The sequence below is a fragment of the Myotis yumanensis genome, unplaced genomic scaffold, assembly GCF_028538775.1.
Source record: "Myotis yumanensis isolate MYYU_CA2020_CCGP unplaced genomic scaffold, mMyoYum1.0.hap1 SCAF_15, whole genome shotgun sequence".
In the NCBI taxonomy this organism is placed as follows: domain Eukaryota; kingdom Metazoa; phylum Chordata; class Mammalia; order Chiroptera; family Vespertilionidae; genus Myotis; species Myotis yumanensis.
The window spans coordinates 21,063,376-21,084,749 of record NW_027223766.1 but is presented as its reverse complement, the minus strand read 5'-3'; the positions used below and the strand labels follow the sequence as shown (position 1 = coordinate 21,084,749).

The 21,374-nt window shown below is 38.4% G+C and overlaps 1 long non-coding RNA gene across 1 annotated transcript in view; it reads right to left on the bottom strand.

Annotated features, from left to right (window-relative positions):
- Nucleotides 1-237: 237 nt before the first annotated feature.
- The window catches only part of LOC138993130 (uncharacterized), a 332,737-nt gene continuing 311,600 nt past the window's right edge, over nucleotides 238-21,374 (bottom strand). The window contains exon 3 of the long non-coding RNA XR_011468233.1: nucleotides 238-327. This is a non-coding gene — a long non-coding RNA (uncharacterized lncRNA). The remainder of the gene's footprint in view (nucleotides 328-21,374) is intronic.

Sequence of the window (21,374 nt, the reverse complement as noted above, 5' to 3'; positions counted from 1 at the left end):
TTTGATCTTCAGTCAAACTAAGAGATAGCTAAAATTTTGAACCGTAAAATCAGAATAAGGACTTCCAGAGAGAATTAAAGTTTTAAGAACATAGAGGAGACTTGTTACAACATGTTACAGAGAAAGCTCGCACAGCATACTTCTCCAGGGTGATGCTCAAAACCAGAAGTCTCATTATGACAAGAGAAATTACCTATAAGAGCTGGTAAGCATACCTGGGTTTGGTTTGGTCCTGGGGAGAAATTAAAAGTCACACAGAGAGGCCATATTTGCAGGAATCCATCTGTCAAAGAGGCTAGGCTGAGTCATCTCCACATTGTGAGTAGCCTAAAAAAAAAAATCATTACATTATGATTTTGTGTCATAAGAAGAATCTTGGCTAGCCGAAAATATGGCCATAGGCCTCTTTGACATAAATCTCCTAAAAATAGCTGGACAGGAAGAAATGATAGCTCTCAATAATTAGCAAGAGATCCTGAAAAATGGCGACCAGCAGGAAGGTAGGGAGGGAGAGAGTGTGAGAGTGCAAGGAAGTGATAGAGGAGTGTGTGGACGTGTGTGGTGAGTGTGTATGAGCTAGGGACAGTTAGACTCTGCAAGTCTTCTAAGGGGCTGCTAAACCCGGCAGTCTTAGGCGGCGGAGTCCCGCTCCTGGCGCAGACACTCCTGGGCGGCCAGCAAAGGCACAGCGACCACGCCATCTTGGGAAACAGAGCTGCTTGAGACTAGGATCCTGGCCTCAGCACCACCCAGTCTGATCTCAGACGCATACCAGGACCCTGCAGCCACTGGGGACAGAGACCTGTGACCATAGCTACAGACCTGCAGACACGGAAAGTTCAGAAATCCCTGCTGCAGATCCGTGAGTAACAGAGCCCATCCCCCCTTCCCCCAGGATCGCGGGCAGCGCCAGAGTAACTAACTGATAGACCTACCCCTTGCTGGGGCCTCAGCGCTGCAGAAACTTTGGCCTGAAAGTGCGCGAGCACCTTGGAACTGATCCTACGCGCACTGCGGGCTTCGGAGCCCTGGGCTGGGAGCAAAAACGCGCACAGCACCAGGAACTAATCCTGCGTGCACTGCTGGCTTTGGAGCCCTGGGCTGGGAGCATAAGCGCGCGCACCACCAGGAACTGATCCTACGCGCACTGCTGGCATCGGAGCCCTGGGCTGGGAGCAATCGCGCGAACAGGAGTTTGTCCACCTAGCACAGGCCCAGGGACCCGGTTTCTCAGGGCAGGAGGCAGCACCAAGCACCAGTGACTTGACTGTGTTTCTAATCACCTGTGCCTGAGATCCTGATTTCCTGTGCATTCATACTAAGAGCCAGTGAATCCAATTCCTGGTGCAAGGGCACACAGGGACCCTGATTCTCAAGGTGAGGTTGCGCGAAGCAACAGAGACTCTGATACTGAACTCTTGGGGAACTCTGACTCCTGGCGCAAGCTAGGGGGCTCTGCTCTGGTTTTAAATACGCTCCAGGGGGGCCTCTATTTCAGCACAGTGCAGGCAGGGTCCCTAATTCTAAGGGCACGTGCGAGGCCACATTGAGTGTTGGCACCACTGACACAGAGCGAGCCTGGTTCCCACCAACCAACAACAACCACACATCTTAGTGTCAGAGCTCTTCAGTGACACTAGGGTGGTGGGAGCCTCCCACTGCACACGGCCCAGGCCCACGCAACTCGACCTTTGAACCATCAGGAGATAATCAGAATGAAGAGACGACACAACACCCAGAGGAAAGACAATGAAGAATCACCAAGAAAGGAAATTAATGAAGCTGAAGCGTGCAACATGACAGAAAAAGAATTCAGAATAATGGTTGTACAATTCATTCACCGGATGGATGAGAAAATCAACAACCTATGCAAGAATCAGGAAGAAATGAAAAGTGATATAGCTACAATCAAAAACACCATGGAAAGTTTCAACAGCAGACTAGAAGAAGCAGAAGACCGAATTAGTGAGTTAGAAGATAAGGCAGAGAAACAAGCTCAATCTGAACAGCAACTGGAGAAAAAAATTAAAAAACAGGAGGAGAGCCTAAGGGAGCTTCAGGACAACATGAAACGAAGTAACATACGCATAATAGGGCTGCAAGAAGGACAAGAAGAGCAGCAAGGATTAGAAAATCTATTTGAAGAAATAATGACAGAAAACTTCCCAGATATGGGGAAGAAAAAAGTTACACAAATACAGAGAGTCCCAGGCAAGATGAACCCCAAAAGACCGACATCAAGACATGTCATAATAACGATGGCAAATGTACAAGACAAAGAGAGAATCTTAAAGGCTGCAAGAGAGAAACAGAGAGTTACCTACAAAGGGTCCCCCATCAGATTATCAAACGATTTCTCAACAGAAACACATCAGGCCAGAAAAGAATGGACGGAAATTTACAAAGTGATGCAAAGCAAAGGACTGAATCCAAGAATACTCTATCCAGCAAGGCTATAATTCAAAATTGAAGGGGAAATAAGAAGCTTCACAGACAAAAAAAGGCTAAGGGAGTTCATCACCACCAAGCCAGCAATGCAAGAAATGCTAAAGGGACTGGTGTAAAAAGAAGAAATAAAAAGCCCAGGAAGAAAGCAGCCACAAAAAAATAGAAGTGGCTACAAACAAGTACCTTTCAATAATAACTTTAAATGTAAATGGACTAAATGGTCCAATCAAAAGATATCGAGTGGCTGAATGGATAAAAAAACATGACCCATACATTTGCTTTCTACAAGAGACCCACCTCATTAGAAGGGACTCACACAGACTGAAAGTGAAGGGATGGAAAAATATCTTTCAGGCAAATGGAAATGAAAAAAAAGCTGGGGTAGCAATACTTATATCCGACAAAATAGACCTCAAAGTGAAGGCCATAACAAGAGATAAGGAAGGCCACTTCATAATACTAAAGGGATCAATACAACAAGAGGATATAACCCTGATAAACATATATGCACCCAATGCAGGAGCACCCACATACATAAGAAAACTCCTGGAAGGTATCAGGGGAGAGATCGACAACAATACAATCATAGTAGGGGACTTTAATACACCACTAACATCACTGGATAAATCTGCTAGACAAAAACTCAGCAAAGAAACAGCAATCCTAAATGACTCACTAGATCAGATGGACTTAATTGACATCTTCAGAACACTTCACCCCACAGCTGCGGAATATACATTCCTCTCAGGTGCTCATGGGACATATTCAAAAATAGACCACATATTGGGTCACAAGCAAAGTCTCCACAAATTCAAGAAGATTGAAATCATAAAAAGCATCTTCTCAGACCACGATGGCATAATGTTAGAAATAAACTACAATAAAAACAACCCAAAATACTCAAACACTTGGAAGCTGAATAGCATGTTATTAAATATTGATTGGGTTACCGATGACATCAAAGAAGAAATTAAAAACATCCTAGACACTAATGACAATGAAAACACAACAATCCAAAACCTATGGGACACAATGAAAGCAGTCCTGAGAGGGAAGTTTATAGCTCTACAGGCCTATCTCAAAAAACAAGAAAAAATGGTAGTTAATCATCTAACTCTACAACTCAAAGAATTAGAAAGAGAGCAACAAGAAAACCCCAGAGTGAGCAGAAGGAAGGAGATAATAAAGATTAGAGCAGAAATCAATGAAATAGAGACCAAAAAAACAATACAGAAAATCAATGAAACCAAGAGCTGGTTCTTTGAAAGGATAAACAAGATTGACAAACCCCTAGCCAGGCTCACCAAGAAGCAAAGAGAGAGGACCCAAATAAACAAAATCAGAAATGATAGAGGCGAAATAACAACAGACCCCAAAGAAATACAAATGATTGTTAAACAATACTACGGACAACTCTACTCCAACAAACTAGACAACCTGGAGGAAATGGACAAATTCCTAGAAAAATACAACATTCCAAAACTCAATCAGGAAGAATCTAAAAATCTCAATAGGCCAATAACTATGGAAGAAATTGAAGCAGTCATCAAAAAGCTTCCAGCAAACAAAAGCCCAGGACCAGACGGCTTCTCAGGGGAGTTTTACCAAACTTTCAAGGAAGAACTGAAACCTATCCTCCTCAGATTACTACAAAAAGTTCAAGAGGATGGAACACTTCCAAACACATTTTATGAAGCTAGCATCACCCTAATACCAAAACCAGGTAAAGACAACACAATGAAAGAGAATTACAGGCCAATATCCCTCATGAACATAGATGCCAAAATCCTCAACAAAATCTTAGCAAATCGGATCCAGCAGTACATCAAAAGGATCATACACCATGACCAAGTAGGATTTATCCCAGAGATGCAAGGATGGTACAACATCCGTAAATCAATAAACGTGATACATCACATAAACAAATTGAAAGAAAAAAAACCACATGGTCATATCAATTGATGCAGAAAAAGCATTTGACAAAATCCAACACCCATTTTTGATAAAAACTCTCAGCAAGGTGGGAATAGAAGGATCATACCTCAACATAATAAAAGCCATATATGACAGGCCCACAGCCAACATCATACTCAATGGACAAAAACTAACACCATTTCCCCTAAGAACAGGAACAAGACAGGGATGCCCACTCTCTCCACTCCTGTTCAACATAGTCCTGGAAGTATTAGCCATTGCAATTAGACAAGAAGAAGAAATAAAAGGCATCCAAATTGGAAAAGAGGAAGTAAAACTGTCCTTATTTGCAGACGACATGATATTATACATACAAAACCCTAGAGACTCCATCAAAAAACTACTAGACTTAATACATGAATTTGGCAATGTAGCAGGATACAAAATTAACCCCAAGAAATCTGAGGCATTTCTATATACCAATAGTGAACTTTCAGAAAGAGAGATTATAAAAACAATCCCATTTACCATCGCACCAAAAAAATTAAGATACCTAGGAATAAACTTAACTAAAGAGATAAAAGACCTCTACTCAGAAAACTACAGGACGTTGAAAAAAGAGATAGAGGAAGACATAAACAGATGGAAGAACATACCATGTTCTTGGATTGGTAGAATCAACATCATTAAAATGTCCATACTACCCAAAGCAATCTATAAATTCAACGCACTTCCCATTAAAATACCAATGGCCTTCTTCAAGGATCTAGAACGAACTCTCCAAAAATTCATCTGGAATAAAAAAAGACCCCGAATAGCTGCAGCGATCCTGAGAAAAAACAAAGTAGGTGGGATCTCAATGCCAGATATCAAGCTGTATTACAAAGCCACTGTTCTCAAAACTGCCTGGTACTGGCACAAGAACAGACATATAGATCAGTGGAATAGAATAGAGAGTCCAGAAATTAGCCCGAACCAATATGCTCAATTAATTTTTGACAAAGGAGGCATGAACATACAATGGAGCCAAGATAGTCTCTTCAATAAATGGTGTTGGGAAAATTGGACAGACATATGCAAGAAAATGAAACTAGACCACCAACTTACACCATACACAAGAATAAACTCAAAATGGATAAAGGACTTAAATGTACGACAGGAAACCATAAAAATTCTAGAAGAATACAAAGGCAACAAAATCTCAGACATATGCCAAAGCAATTTCTTCAATGATACAGCTCCTAGGGCAGTTGAAACTAAAGAGAAAATGAACAAATGGGACTACATCAAAATAAAAAGCTTCTGCACAGCAAAAGAAACCATCAACAAAACAACAAGAAAACCCACTTCATGGGAAAACATATTTGCCAACGTCATATCTGATAAGGGCTTAATCTCCAAAATTTATAGGGAACTCATACAACTTAACAAAAAGAAGATAAACAATCCAATCAAAAAATGGGCAAAGGATCTAAATAGACACCTTTCAAAAGAGGACATTCAGAAAGCCAAGAGACATATGAAAACATGCTCAAAGTCACTAATCATCTGAGAGATGCAAATCAAAACAACAATGAGGTACCATCTCACACCTGTCAGAATGGCCATCATCAACAAATCAACAAACGACAAGTGCTGGAGAGGATGTGGAGAAAAGGGAACCCTCCTGCACTGCTGTTGGGAATGCAGACTGGTGCAGCCACTATGGAAGGCAGTATGGAGGTTCCTCAAAAAATTGGAAATGGAACTCCCATTTGACCCTGTGATCCCACTTCTAGGAATATATCCCAAGAAACCAGAAACACCCATCAGAAAGGATATATGCACCCCTATGTTCATAGCAGCATAATTCACCATAGCTAAGATCTGGAAACAGCCTAAGTGCCCATCAGTAGATGAATGGATTAGAAAACTGTGGTACATCTACACGATGGAATACTATGCTGCTGTAAAAAAGAAGGAACTCCTACCATTTGCAACAGCATGGATGGAACTGGAGAGCATTATGCTAAGTGAAACAAGCCAGTCAATGAAGGAAAAATACCACATGATCTCACTCATTCATGGATAATAAAGACCATTACAAACTTTTGAACAATAATAGATACAGAGGCAGAGCTGCCTCAAACTGATTGTCAAACTGCAGTGGGAAGGCCAGGGAGGGTTGGGGGGGAGGAGGGAGGGGATTAAGAGATCAACCGAAGGACTTGTATGCATCCATATAACCATAACTAATGGACATAAGACACTGGGGGGTAAGGGAGGGCAGGGGTTTGTCAAGGGCGGGGGGGGGGGGGGGGGGGGGGAAAGGACACTTATGTAATACCCTTTGTAATACTTTTAGCGAAAAAAAAAATAAAAATAAAAAAAAATAATAAAATAAAAAAAAAAAGAGAATGATTGTAATAAAATGTTTTAATAAAATTTCAGGTGTTTATAAGAAAAAAAAATAATTAGCAAGAAAAAAAGAATAGAATTTATAGAGAGATAATGAACATATGCACACACAAACAACCAGAGACAAGGAAGGAAAAACAAATGGCAAACAAAAAACATTTAACAGAAAACAAAAAGTTTGCCATACACATATGAAAACTCTGATCAAACATTTTCCCAGGAATTAAAAAAAATATAGTAGAGTATGTTTATAATAGAAAGGCACAAAACAAGATACAAATGCTCAGAAAAGAAATGACAATTAGTAGAATATAAAATACTAATTAGTAGAAATCAAAAGTAAAAGAAAAATAAATTAATATAGAAATAAAGATCCTTCATACATAAAACTAGCCACTTTGAAGATATAATGGAAGAAAAGTCAACAATTTCAGTGATTGCAAATGATGAAACATTTAGGACTGATGTTAGAAGAAATATTAGTGATCTTAAAAAACAATCGGTAAAATGTAACTATGGGGCCCAAAAGGAGATTTAAACAAATGCACCATCATATTTTTTTGAAATACTAATCATTATACATCATATTCAAGTTAACATATATATGTCAATTCTGCCTACATTAATATATAAATTTATGTGACTACTAAAAAGAAACAGCATATTTTTTAATTGGACAAACTACTTCTTAAATTTATGTAGAAAATTTTAACTAGCAATAATAACAAAAAATTCTGAAGAGTTATGAGAAGTGACTTGCCCTAATAGATATCAAAATGTATCATAAAGTGATAACATTTAAAATAGTTTTGCACTGCACACGAATATACAAATCAATGAACAGAATAGGAAATATAAAAATGCACCCAAATGCATTAAAAATTTATGATATAATGTATATTTCAAAACAAGAAAGCAATATTATTTTTAAAATGGCAGTAAGGTAACAGAACAGAATAGCTGTTTGGGAAAACAAGCAAACAAACAAGAATCTGGATCTTAAGTACTTTTCATTTAGATATGAATTCTAGTTTGATCAGAGACATGTTTAAAAATAAGAATGAAGCTATAAACAATTTCAAGTCGATTTTTTAAACTTCAGGAAAGTGAAAGCTTTTCTTTCTTTACTCCCTAGTGTGTTTTTATTGATTTCAGAGAGAGGAAATGGAAGGGAGAGAGAGATAGGAACATCAATGATGAAAGAGAATCATCGATTGGCTGCTAAGGCTTTCCTAAGTATGCAATAAATCTTGAAGTCATTAAAAGAAATGATTGAATAGATAAAATACATAAAAATAATTCCTTCATGATTCAAAATAAATAAAGGCAGACGACAACTTCTAATCTCAGAAAGATTATACCTTCTAGAATATCAAAGTGCTAGCCCTTAACATAGAAATGATTCCTACAAATCCACAAATAAGATCTGACAATACAATAGAGAGATGAGCAAAAGATAAGAAAAATGGTTCATGGAAAAGGAAAATGCTGAACTAACAATTCAGACTAAAATTATGGTCAGATACTGCTTTCACTTTAGAATGGCAAAGATGCCATTGCACATTGGCACACTCCATGATGTGCTGTGTTGGCAAATGTATGGGGGAAACAGATACTTTCACACAGTGCTGGTGGGAATGCAAATTAATGCAATCCTCTAAAAAGGTAAATTTGGCAATGAAAGTTAAAAATACAGATATTTTTTAACACTCAGGGATTCTATTTCTACAAGTATCAATTGAAAACTGATAGATGTGCAACTGGACATGTAAGATGTTATGCATGGTAAATGACTTGCCATGCCTTAACTGTATAAATTTCATAGAAGATGCATCAAATCCACTTGTTATATCCATTTATTAGAGAAATATTCATCATTTAAAAAAATAATGAATCAGTATTCATAAACTAATACAAAAGCTGCAAAATTAAGTGGAAAAAAACTAGGATGTTAAATGACATATTTGGTAAGCTATAATTTGCATTTAAAAAGGGAATAATGTATAGATAGTGTGCTTACTCATATTTACATAGAATATTTCTGAAAAAATATTCACGGATGGAACAATGGTTATTTCTTCAGAAAGACACCTTAGGGCTGGGACAGTGAAATAACTCCCTTTCATAGAATAATTTTTACATTTTGAATTTTATACAATGTGTTTATTTAGTTTTCTTAAAGAAGGAAAAGGATGGTATAGGTAGCAGCATAGCAAGTGGAAACAACATTAAGTGGAAGTTAGGAGCCAGACCACTGACACCAATCTAGACCAATCCAAACTCGGCCACTTCCTGGGTGAGTGACTTTGGGCAAAGTATTCTTTGGTCTGTGTGGCCTATTTTCCTCATCTTCACAATGGGAGTAATAATCCTACCTGCCCAATAAGGCTAAAGTGCTTAATACATGTAATCCAATTAGAAGAGTGCCTGACATAGAAAAGCACTTGATTGGTGGGTGTTGGTTTGTTTGTTTGTTTTTTTCATTAAAATAATGGAATAAAACACAAACACAGACACTGCAGGTATCTGTAATAAAGCAGAGCTGACAGACTCAGAGTACTGGAAGAGTTTAGAAAAAGAGACCACAGGCAAATAGGATTCAAGGCCAGGATTGAATGTCTAGGACTGCACCCACCGAACTGAGAGAGAGAGATCAGATATTTATCAGCTTAGTGTTTGTCAGCTTGGTCCTGCAGTTGCTGGACACGAACCACCACCACCATTAGAAGATGTGAACATAATCTAGAGTTTAGGAAGAAAACAATTATTAGCTGAGGAGCAGAAAAACACACAAGGTCATCTAGCTCTGATGATCGCAGAATGCATAAGCCAGGTAGAGCTGACCGGAATGCACCACAGACACAAAAGCAGGAGAGACACTGAGCTTTCGGAGGGACATAGAGCACACAGGGAGTGTCCTGGGCCAGGAACTAGCCTTAGAAATGGACGTTTCCTGAGCTCAGCCTCTGGGATCAGCCATTCTTGGATTGAACTAAGAACTGAGCCGGCTTTTGGCTAAGTTACTGAGCAGAGAAGAGAGAGATCTTTCAGGCCACCTACACTTGTCTCCCTCTGATATTGTAATTTCATATATTTTATATGTTCTTCTTCTTCAAAAAAAACAACTACAGAACCTGGTGCAAATCAGGGTAGGAAGTTTTCTGGACAGGATCACCTCTCACTTACCTTAATATATTTGTCTAATTGGTAAGTGGCGATGGTAAGGTCACATTAAAAAATTTAGTAGAGTTTAGGTTTCATTCTGATATTTCTAGAGATAACTGGAAAGGTGTAGAGTGCACCTCTTTTCATCACTGGAGATGATAAATGTAAGAGGATCAATTACTTGGCATAATTGCACAATTCAAATTGAAAGCAGGTCTTCCTCTTTAGGCAAGAATTTAAAAAATGAAACCTTCTGAATCCCTCATGCGTATACAGATTCAAGTAAGACTTGTTGAATAACTATTATGAGCAAATACAAAAGTATTTTCTCACAAGCTCCCTTATAGAAAAGAAAATGCAGAGGATGGGGCATATACTAGTATTCAACTCAGTGGTCTTGCTTTGAGTTGATCTTAGGTTGTTCCAAAATTTCTTCTTAATGGCTTTCCCTGCTAGGCATGAAAAGGATGGAGTCCTAAAACCTTCTTATTTATATTCTGCCACTCCCAATCCCTGACACATTTTCACACTAAAGTACAGGGGTTTTTTTGTGGATTTTTTTGGTGTGTTTTTTGTTTGTGTGTGTGTGTTTTCTTTTTAGCTCCTGGACCTATCTCTTAACAGTTTTTAGTCTGCTCCTTTGAAATTACAAAAATAAATGTTTAAGTTTCAATTTTGCATTAGCCTCTCTGATTTCCTTACCCTAAATCAAAGTTGTCACTCACCTTTTGCATAGGAAGCAGGTAGACAGCTCTGTATGGAGATAGATTCATGCATAAGAATGAAAAGAACTATTTGGATGTTCTTAGTTAGCATAGAGTAATAAGGAAATAAGTTTTCATCTTTAGCCTTCTAGCCAATTACATGCTCTGCCTTTAGAATACAGTCTACTTCGACTACTCAGCAAATATCTAAGCCAGCACATTAAAGCTCTTAGTTTCTAATCAGTGGTTGTGTTTATGTTTTTGGCATTTTTTTGTGTATGTGTATGGTTTTATTGGTGTGTGACTTTGGAGATCTATAAAGAGTTCTATATTATTATTATAGAAATTGCTGTTCAAAGCTTTCTTAATCTGGGATGAAGTGGTTATGAATAAGGATGTTCAAGTCACTACCAATTTTCTTCAAGCTGGTCCATGCCTGTTTATCCTTTTGCTGTATGTGATGACATGCATTGCAGTCTATGTGAAAATGCTCCATCCGCCAGTAGAAAAAAGCTTAATAATTTATTTGCACTCCATCTTCCTCTAGACAAGTGCAAGCCATGTAGTTGCTGAGTTGTGTAACCAGCTCTCAGAGCAGGCACATGGCCAGCTGCAAATGGTTATTTCTGACATCTTTCAATTTTTCATGGTATTGCTATCTAGCCCCCGAATGCCTATTCTGCATTTTCAAAACAAAACAGAAGTGAGGAATCGATTGTGTGTTGTTAGGAGGAAATGTCATGACCTTGATTATAACTGTCATTCTTGAAGGGAAAATTATAGATATGAAATTTTTCAGGGTCAGGTCCAACACATAGTCCATCTAATTTAGAAGGGCATTCTCTGTGCTATGGGCAAGTTCTCAGAGCCTTCAAGCCAAATCGAGAGGGAACCCTTCAGTCATTTCTTGTGCTGTAGTCAAAATTCTTTTCTTTTATGCTGGTATCATATACTGGGGGAATCCCTTATTAGATGAAGGAAATATGTATTCATTAAAGAACCTATATTAATCTGACTATGAAGAAAAGCTAAGAAAATTATTGAACTTGCAAAACATTTCCTTTTGTCCTGATTTATTCATGCATTTATTTTTTTTTTTACTAACTCTGCTTCCATCTACAAACCAACGGGAACTTATTAATGTGATGATCTTTTACTCTAGAATGGAATACAAAGTAAACTAACAAAAATTTACCTATTGGATATTAGTTTGGAAGATACTCAAAGAACCTCACCTGAGTCCTCTTGACTGTAGTCTCAGGGCATAGCCTCCAAGGGCCGCACTGTAGAAAGACCCAGACATGCCTCCATGTTTTCCTATAGTCATCTTTACCTGCCTTTTGCCTTCCTGAATCAGTAAACTCCCAAAGACTAAGTGCATACAACACCTGCCTGTGGGAAATCCAACAGAGCCTCTGGAAAGTAGAATCAGAAGGAAGCCACAAGCATCGCTTAAGCATACAGAGCTACTTCATGGACTGTTCTTATTAGTATCACCTGGCTTTATGCAGACTCATGGCCGGGGCTTGTTTCCATGGCTCAAAGGAATTCTTTGGCAGAATGAAATTGCGTTCTCTCCCCAACCTATTTTCTGCAGATATTTTACGCTTTGACTGATGGTAATATCATGCCACACTGAGAAGAATGGTGTTTAAAACTCCTCTGTGCAGAATACTAAAAGACCAGAGAGTCAGTGTGTTTTTGAGCTGAAACATAGTTCTTAAGCTTTTGTAGTCAGTTTTAGGAAATATCAGAATTCTATTTTTGTATGTAGAATCACTTTATGTCAATCACCTTGGCATGACATCTTAATGTCCTTTAGAGAATCAAATCCTTCAAATGTGGCTTGACGTGCGGCTCTTGTGGTCAGTTGTGCAACCTTCATAGGAATTTTCCATCATAAAGTGATGTTCCTTCTAAAATATGGTGCTGTGTGTTTATATTCTACAAAACATTTGCCTCTTCTTGGTCATTATATTGAAAGAGAAGAAAAAATAGGTCTAGCACTCTGAAAGACACTGGCTAATCTGTGGCAATGCACTCCCTGCTTGGTCAGTTATAGTCAATCTTCTAGAGTCCCAGGGTTGGCAAACCACGGCTCGTGAGCCACATGCGGCTCTTTGGCCCCTTCAGTGTGGCTCTTCCACAAAATACCACGTGCGGGTGCGCACGTACAGTGCGATTGAAACTTTGTGGCCCATGCGCAGAAGTCGGTACTTTGTGGAAGAGCCACACTCAAGGGGCCAAAGAGCCGCATGTGGCTCGCAAGCCACAGTTTGCCAAGCCGCAGTTTGCTGACCACTAGACCACTTGGGTTCTTGATGGGAGCTTAGTAGAGCATGGAGCCATCCTGTATGTATTCATGAGGGAAAGTGATGCTAAACAATTGAATTTTTTACAATTGGTGTTGAGAGAACTCAGGTAGAATGCGCATTGTAAACCCACCTCTTGGTTGGGTGCTGCTGTCAGCAAAGACCTTAATGAGCATATAAAGCAATATGAATGGTTCAGAAAATGCCATCAACCCAATGTGGAAACAGGAATGTGCAGAAGAGAAGAAGAATGTAAAAGTGGAAGAGAAAGAGAATGGGGGCAAATTCAAACTACTAAAATAGCATAAATGAACTGTTTCAGTTTGAAGGGTGAAAAATTATGCTTATCCATGCTTCTGTGTCTTTGGATCTATTTTGTTCATCAGTTTATTTTGTCCATTAGATTCCAGATCAACCAAAGAACTTGTATGTATATATGCATAACCCATGGACACAGAAAATAGGGTGGTGAAGGCCTGGGGTGGGAGATGGGGGCAGGCTAGAAGGGGTCAATAGGGGAAAAAGGAGGACCCATGTAATACTTTCAACAATAAATAATTTTTAAAAAAAGGAAATTGATGCTTATATACCAGTAAACAAACAAACAAAAACACAACAACTGTACATGGAGGTATCAAAATTGTGAAGGAGCAGAGATTTTATCCTCTCTGCACCTAATAAGTTAGCTGCTACTTTCATGGATTCTAGGACTTTAGTATTTACTAGGGGCCCAGTGCACGAATTCATGCACCTTGAAAGGAACTGTAGGCTGTGAGGCTGCAGTAGGCACAGGGGTGGGTCTCAGCACATTCTCCATGAGCCTGCCCGCCCCCGCCCACCGCGGATCGGTCACCTGTCTGCAGGAAGCCCCACTCCCACTGCCACTGCTCCAGCGCTGATGGCACTGGCACCCACTGACAGCACGAAGCAATTGGGGCCAGGCCAATAGCGGGTGTGAGCAGCATTTGCTGCCCCAATCACCCCTTAGGAGCAAGGGGAGGTAGAGAAGCCCTCAGAAAAGCCACCACTAGCACCCATTCCGGGCACCAGCAGCTGGTGCAAGTGGGGCTATCTCCGGCAGTGGGTGTGAGAGGCGGCTCCCGGCCCCAATCTCCCCTCAGGAGCAGGGGGAGGTGGAGAAGCCTTGAGGGTGATTGGGACCAGGAGCCGCTGCTCACACTTGCTAATGGCACTGAGTGATCAGGGCTGGTGCCAGGCGCTGGCAGCAGGTGCAAGCGCCGGACAGGACTGTGCCACATGGGAGCAAAGAATTTTCAGTAACCACCAGAGGCTTGCCCTGATGACAGCAACTGGCGCCCAACCTTGGTCTGGCGCCCCCCGCTCACCTGCTCCACCATCCCGCCGCAGCCAATGCCCCCCATGTCCCATGCACGCCCCCTGGTGGCCAGTGCATGTCATAGTGACTGGTTATTCCAGTTGTTTCGCTGTTCGGTCTATTTGCATATTAGCCTTTTATTATATAGGATGGCACAGCAGCAAATGAGCTTCAGGTTTGGCTCTAGTTGACACCCAAAGCCTTCTGGGGTGACAAATAGATGTTACACAGGCAATGGCTTTACATCACAGCTGAGGAATCCTGAGTTGGGATTCCAAATCTTTTACAAAGAAAACGTTCTGATTGATGTTATTCTTGTTAGTTTGGACAACAAACAAACCTGCCCTCTGCTCCAGAGCGAGGCACTCTCTCTGTACAGAGATGAATAAGGTGCACTCTGCTTCTAAGCAAGGCGAAGTCTTCCTGCAATCACTTGGGTTTTTTTTTAGATTCATTGTATAACCTCTTGTTGCCCAGACAATATGGTACTAAATGGTAGCCTTCTCATTTCAAATAACTTGTCTCACTCTACATATACATACATGCTGCACAAATACTGTATATCTACATGTAAGCACATGCACTAATATATCACTTGAATTAAAAGAATACATTTTGTTCTAGACAATATGTCAATTTCTTGATTGTGGTAGAAAAATGTTTTTAAAGACCCACTGACACATTTATGTTTGTTTGCCTTATAAGAAAGTCAAATATCATTGTTTTCTTGAATTGTACATTTGAACATAGAATTGAATCAATTCTACATTTAATGAAATTGAATTACTGAATGGTGGTGACATCTTGAAGTATTCCATTCTAGCATAGGCAGTGAGATCAATGAAGCACCAAGTTTCTCACCCCCTTACTTTAGAACACACAGTACTAGCAAAAGGAAGATTTTGAGCTGGTTTAACAATTAGACCCAGTAGCTGCATCAATAGAAAGTGTTTAACAACTACTCCATGGTGAGCAATGCTCTCTGAAACCAGATACTGGCAGTGGGGGTTAGAGGCTAGTCATGTACCTCACACCAATTAATGTATTATTGAACAGAAAAAAATTACAGGAAATAATTTCTTAGAATGAGCTTTAATAGTAACACTATAATGATCATCACTCATGAAAAAAATTAAGAAAATTTCCTTCAAAACAAACCCCATTGAAAAACTAACTATAATTGATACATTTCTTGACTAAGAAGAAAAAACAACAAGTTGATATCTAGCGACTACTAGGTCTGGAATTTCCTTCATCATTAACACTCATTAGTTCTGCTTTAACATTTAGTGCTGAAAAAATTGGAGGTTAAGTATTGGATTATTCTCATTTACCTCAAAGATGTTTCCTTGCTTTGAGGGCTTTAGAATTCAAGCTATTTGAAAGAAATATGTAATATAAGTTAAAATGAATAAAATAATGTTTTCAACCATCTCCTTTATGTAGTTCATTAGTTTAAAAATGTGTTCTTTCAGTTGAACCAAATATGTTAAAATTTAGAAAGAGGAGATGGCTATAAAATACAACCACCAAATGTTGTAGAAAATGCTATGGGTCAAAAAGAAAGCCTTTCTTGAAAGATCGTCCAGTGCTTTTTAATATAAAAAATATAACCAGGGCAATTAAATGTGTAATTTCAAAGGTCAAAATGTTTTCAGGTTTGGGGTTCTTATTCATCATTATTCTCACATAAAATTCTAAAAATTGGTAACCCTCCCTCTTTTACAACCTATTCAGCAAACTGTTACACATATACATGTGTTAGAATATTGTAGCTCATGGCCCAGACAGTATTGCTCAGTGGTTGAGCATTGACCTATGAACCAGGAGGTCATGGTTTGATTCCTGGTCAGGGTACATGCCTGGGTTGCTGGCTTATCGATTTCCAGTAGGGGGCATGCAGGAGACGGCTGATCAATGATTCTCTCTCATCATTGATGTTTTTTATCTCTCTCTCCCTCTCCTTTCCTCTCTGAAATAAATAAAAACATATTTTTTTTTAAAAAAAGAAAATTGTAGCTAATGTACTTTCTTAGTATATGATAAAATGTTTATTTTCTTCACTTCTGTTTTCTCAGAGGTCGGCATATAACAGGCATCGATTTTGTTAAATGAACTACTGAAGTAGCCATTTTATGGCAACAAATTCAACTGAGAAGCAGGCACATTTTAGAGGCATCTTTAAAAAAAAAATGAGTTTCTTCATTTGGACCTTTGAATATAGAGATCCAAATAGTCAAAATAGTTTTTTTTCTACTACTTGTGTCCCCAAGTATACCACTATAACATGAATAGTTTCATTATCTGTTGTGCATTTCAATGCAAACACTTAAATGGATTGTTATCTCACTAATAAGTTGTCTCCTTTGGAGGTTTTAGAAGATCATCTCATCTACACTTTTTAAAAATGCTAGTGGTGTCATTCTCTTCCTCTGATAAATTACTTTATATGCTAGATAAAGAGGAATCTGATATATTGCAATAAAACATAAATAATAATAATAATATAAATGAGAGAAACTGTAAGGTAATACTTAGTTAATTTGGGCAATGGTTTATCACAATCATAATAAATGATACTCGTTTTGGAACAAGACAAGATTACTTTGATCAAGTGTATCTACCATAGATTTCAAATTCCTAATCCACTAGTGTCAGTATATTTGGATTTGATAGCCACTGAGATATGCCAAAGGACTATTCTGATCCCAGATGTTTTATTAGACAGAATAGTGGATTAGTGCTTTCAACACTATCTGCCTTGTGTGTTTTTACATTTCTATCTTAATAAAGAGAGGTCCCTGTATTCCTCTTGGCCCACCTGTTTCACCCTGATGCCAAGCATAAATCATGTATATAGATAACGTGGGCCATGGATTTCAATCTGCCTCTGAATCATCTTCATAAAATTGAAGGAGAAAATAGATTACTATGCATGGATGTGGAAGTTGGACAGTGAACAAGGCTGAAGGGAAAAAATTGATTCATTTCTAATGTGGTGTTGGAGGAGAGCTCTATGGATACCTTGGACTGTCAGAAAGACAAACAAGTGAGTCCTAGAGCAAATTAAGACACCAATGTCACTGGAGGCAAAGATGACAAAACTGAAGCTGTCAGAGTTCTGGCACATCATGAGAAGCCAGGGTTCTTTGGAAAAAAACGTAATTCTGGGGGGAAAACAGAATGAAGGAGGAAAAGAGAAAGACCAAATATAAGGTGGATTGATTCCATAAAAGAAGGTATAGGCCTGAATCTACAGGAGCTGAGTAGGGCTGTTGAGGACAGGACATTGTGGACACCATTCATTCAGAGGAACCCCAGAAGTCAGAGCTGATTCAATGGCATGTACCACAAAAACATAGATTTTTTTCCCTCCTATTTGAATTACTAAACAAAACAGAAAACACCTATGCATACAATTAATGTTTATTTCATTCATTCATTAAAACTTACATAAGTTATGTTTAAATATTTTTAAACTTTGAAAGTGGAGTTGTTTCTGCAGCCATGAAAATCTTCAATTAAAATATAACAACCAGGTAATCTCAGATATCTGGAAATTACCCATAAACTAAAATATTTTTTCTCAAGGACAGAACACTATGATATTTTTCAATGTTATTAAATTGTGCTTGAAAGGAAATATTTATAAAGATTGATTATACAACATTGTGAATATTTATTCTAAACTACTAGAAGAAAAAGGAAACTACAGTTCCTTACATTATGAGCACAATTATATAAAAATGTCTGGAGAAAAATGACTGGAAGGAAGTACATCAAAATACAAGTTGTGATTGTTTAGATAAGTGAAATAGAAGTATTTATCCTCTGTTCTACTATTTTTTAAAATATATTTTATTGATTTTATTACAGAGAGGAAGGGAGAGGGATAGAGATTTATAAACACTGATGAGAGAGAAACATTGATCAGCTGCCTTCTGCACACTCCCTACTAGGGATGTGCCCACAAACAAGATACATGCCCTTGACCAGAATTGAACCTGGGACCCTTCAGTCTGCAGGCTGACGCTCTATCCACTGAGCCAAACTGGTTAGGGCTGTTCCTACTATTTTTATTCTCTAATTTTTCTACAATTGATGATATTGTTTCATGAGGATATTTAAAATAAATTTTATTAAACATCCAAGTTTAATTCTATGTATAGTTGGCCTTTTTTTCTACTTTAAATTTCTTCTCAATGTAACTTTTGGTTCCTCTGTCTCAATCCTTTTATTTTTGTGAGCTATGTGATTTCCTTTATTATTCTTTTTTATTTTTTTCTCAAAATATATTTTGTGACCAACTCCTATCATTATTCTTTTGTCTTCACAGCTTTCTTCTTTCAAACTACTAGTTTTTGTCATACCCTGATTCATTGTTTTCATCTTCATACTCATTAATGACTCAGTTTGCACCTATAATCGACTTCTATTTCTCCTGAACCTTAAATCTTCCCTATTTCTAAAGATAAAATGTTAAATTAATAGCAAATAGCTTGTTAATGATGTGATTTATCATCTTCTAATCTGTTCTCTCAAAGATCTTCTGCAGCAACAGAAATTCTGTTGACTCTGTAGCCCCTATGGAATTACCTTCTTTCCATCTATGCCAGAGGATATTGGCCAACTTGTTTTCTCTTAGTGTTTTAAAATTAATATACATTCTTTCCCTCTTCCTCCTTTTTCTCTAATTTCTTTTTTGCTTACTCTTTATTGTTTACCTTCTTGCATACTGCTGTCAGCCCCACCACTGAAGAACATGTGGCTACCTGAAAATGCCATGCTCTTTTTGGTATTGAGCTGGCCTAGAATATTATTGAACCTCTCTCAACATGGCAAAGTTTTTCTCATTCTTCAAATCTCAATGACAGTGTTGGCATCTCCAAAATCCTTCCCCTACTGCTCTCCCAATGGCACCCCACCTACAGCTGGGTCCGGGCTTCCTCTGTGCCTACCTTCTGTCCTTTGTGTTTTCACTATCGTTCCCACCTATCTGTTTACCTACCTCAACAGTTCATGAAGCCTGTGAGTTTTTTTTAAAAGGCAGAGCATTTGTGTCTTACCTCAATATCCCAGCATATGATCAAGTATCTGGTATGCTGCAGACCTTTTATGTACATGAGATAAATGAAAAATGAATGAATGCCAATAAAATTATTTGCATCAAAGGATTATTCAATCTTATCTTTGAATTGCATTGAATTGAAAAAATAAAATTGATCCATCCATCCACATCCATGTGGCCATTGCCCATTTACGCTCAAGTAAAGAACATAGTCGATGTAAGGAACATCATACTGTGCATGTCCTGGGAGGAAGGACCATGGATTTCAGGCATATCATTGTGTTTGGTCATACAGGATGAGAAAAAAATATCAATTAAATGTTAAGTAATTAATATGAAATGCATGTCATTCCAAAAGGGAGCGATTTGACTGGGAAAAGTAAACCTGCACACAAGGAAGCCTAAATAATTATTGTTCACTTCTAGACAGTTCCTTGAGTTGGATTCATATTGAGCGCAGGCTATGTGAATTAGAGACAGCTGTATAATCCAAGTGCTGTGCAGCATACGGAATCAGATTGAGTGCTTGAGTGTCTGCACCCTCGGAAATTGATTTGACGACTATGTCAATTACTTCTGGCACCAAGCTTTCTGTGGGTTGCATTACAACTGCTCTTCTGGTCAGCTGTGACTGCTTCCCCATCCACGCCTATTGTTTTAGATTTATTTACTGCACGGGCAATCATAAATCACTTTTTTTTTATACCATCTGGAAACTCTGATGTCATTGTTTGGGTCACTTTTGATTACTCGCTCTTATTCTCAGCTACTGCCAAAGCTGATGTATCTTGAATTATGAAAGACTTCTGCCTCAAGCTGACCTATTTGTGAGCAACCTTTCAGCATCTACATATGTTTATTTTACCCAAAACATAGCTGGGTAAAATGAAAAGTGAATTCAGTAACTCTTTAGAGATTTATTCCTTTGCCTGTGCTACTGAATTTTTAAAGCTCACAATTTGCTTAACAATTTGCTTGTTAATTCCACTGTGTGAATCTATCATTCTCACAAGTTCAGATTTAACAGGTTGACCATCACTTTTCCTTGGAGCTGGAAATGTAATTTTCCCAATATGTCCCCCCAATCTTCATTCCTCCCAGAATATTCCATTTTGAACCTACAATTAGGATGAAGATTGTTGGTTTGATTTTGGTGGTGTCGTGTGTGTATTTTTCAGATAGTTCTTAAACAATGAACAAACACTTTTTTATCTTTATTTTGGTGACCACTATTCTAAAAACTGGAGTTAATTACTATAATACTTGCCTGATAATCTCCAGAAAACACCCTGGCCATGTGCTTTTTCTGACCAAATGATGCTGATGCCTACCTGCATTGACAGTGTTAGTGTCAGCAGATTACTTTCATTTTAGGCAGATGGCTCACTGGCAGTCCAGATCAAATCTGAAATTGTGCTATCAAGCAGTTTTTACCCAGAGAAGCAATTTGAATATTGGAATTTTGTCGAATTTCCCAGGCCACAGCTGCTTGCATCTGACATCTGCTTCTGTTTCTTCTTCTTTTTTTTTTTTTTTTTTGAGCAGCCAGTTTTTTTGTTTTTTTCCTGGCAATCTCAAGGTTGAGTTTTGTAGGGTTATGCTCATGTCTAGTGAGTCCTGATCAGGTATCCTCGCTAAATGGTGTAGCAATCCACATCACACTGTGGGCTGTAAAATCCTCTTTTCTACTGAAACTTTTAAACATCAAATACCACCTTATCAATGATTAGAAGAATCTCCATTTTTCAACAACTTTCCCCCTACTAAAAACTTCATAAACTATCATTTGTTGGAATCACTGTCAAATTGAAGGGAGACAAATGAGGCAGCATTGTTAGACTTTTCTTAAATAAATAACCTAGGAGTATTCAGTGGCTAAGGAATACTCTGTTTTTCTCAATACTTAGAGAGTATCTTAGTATCTTAGAGAGGCTGTAGATATAAAATAAAAGTGGTTTGTTTTCTTCCAAGACAAAGCCCCCATGAATGTGGTCTAATTAACTTTACATCTTGATACACCCAAACGGCCA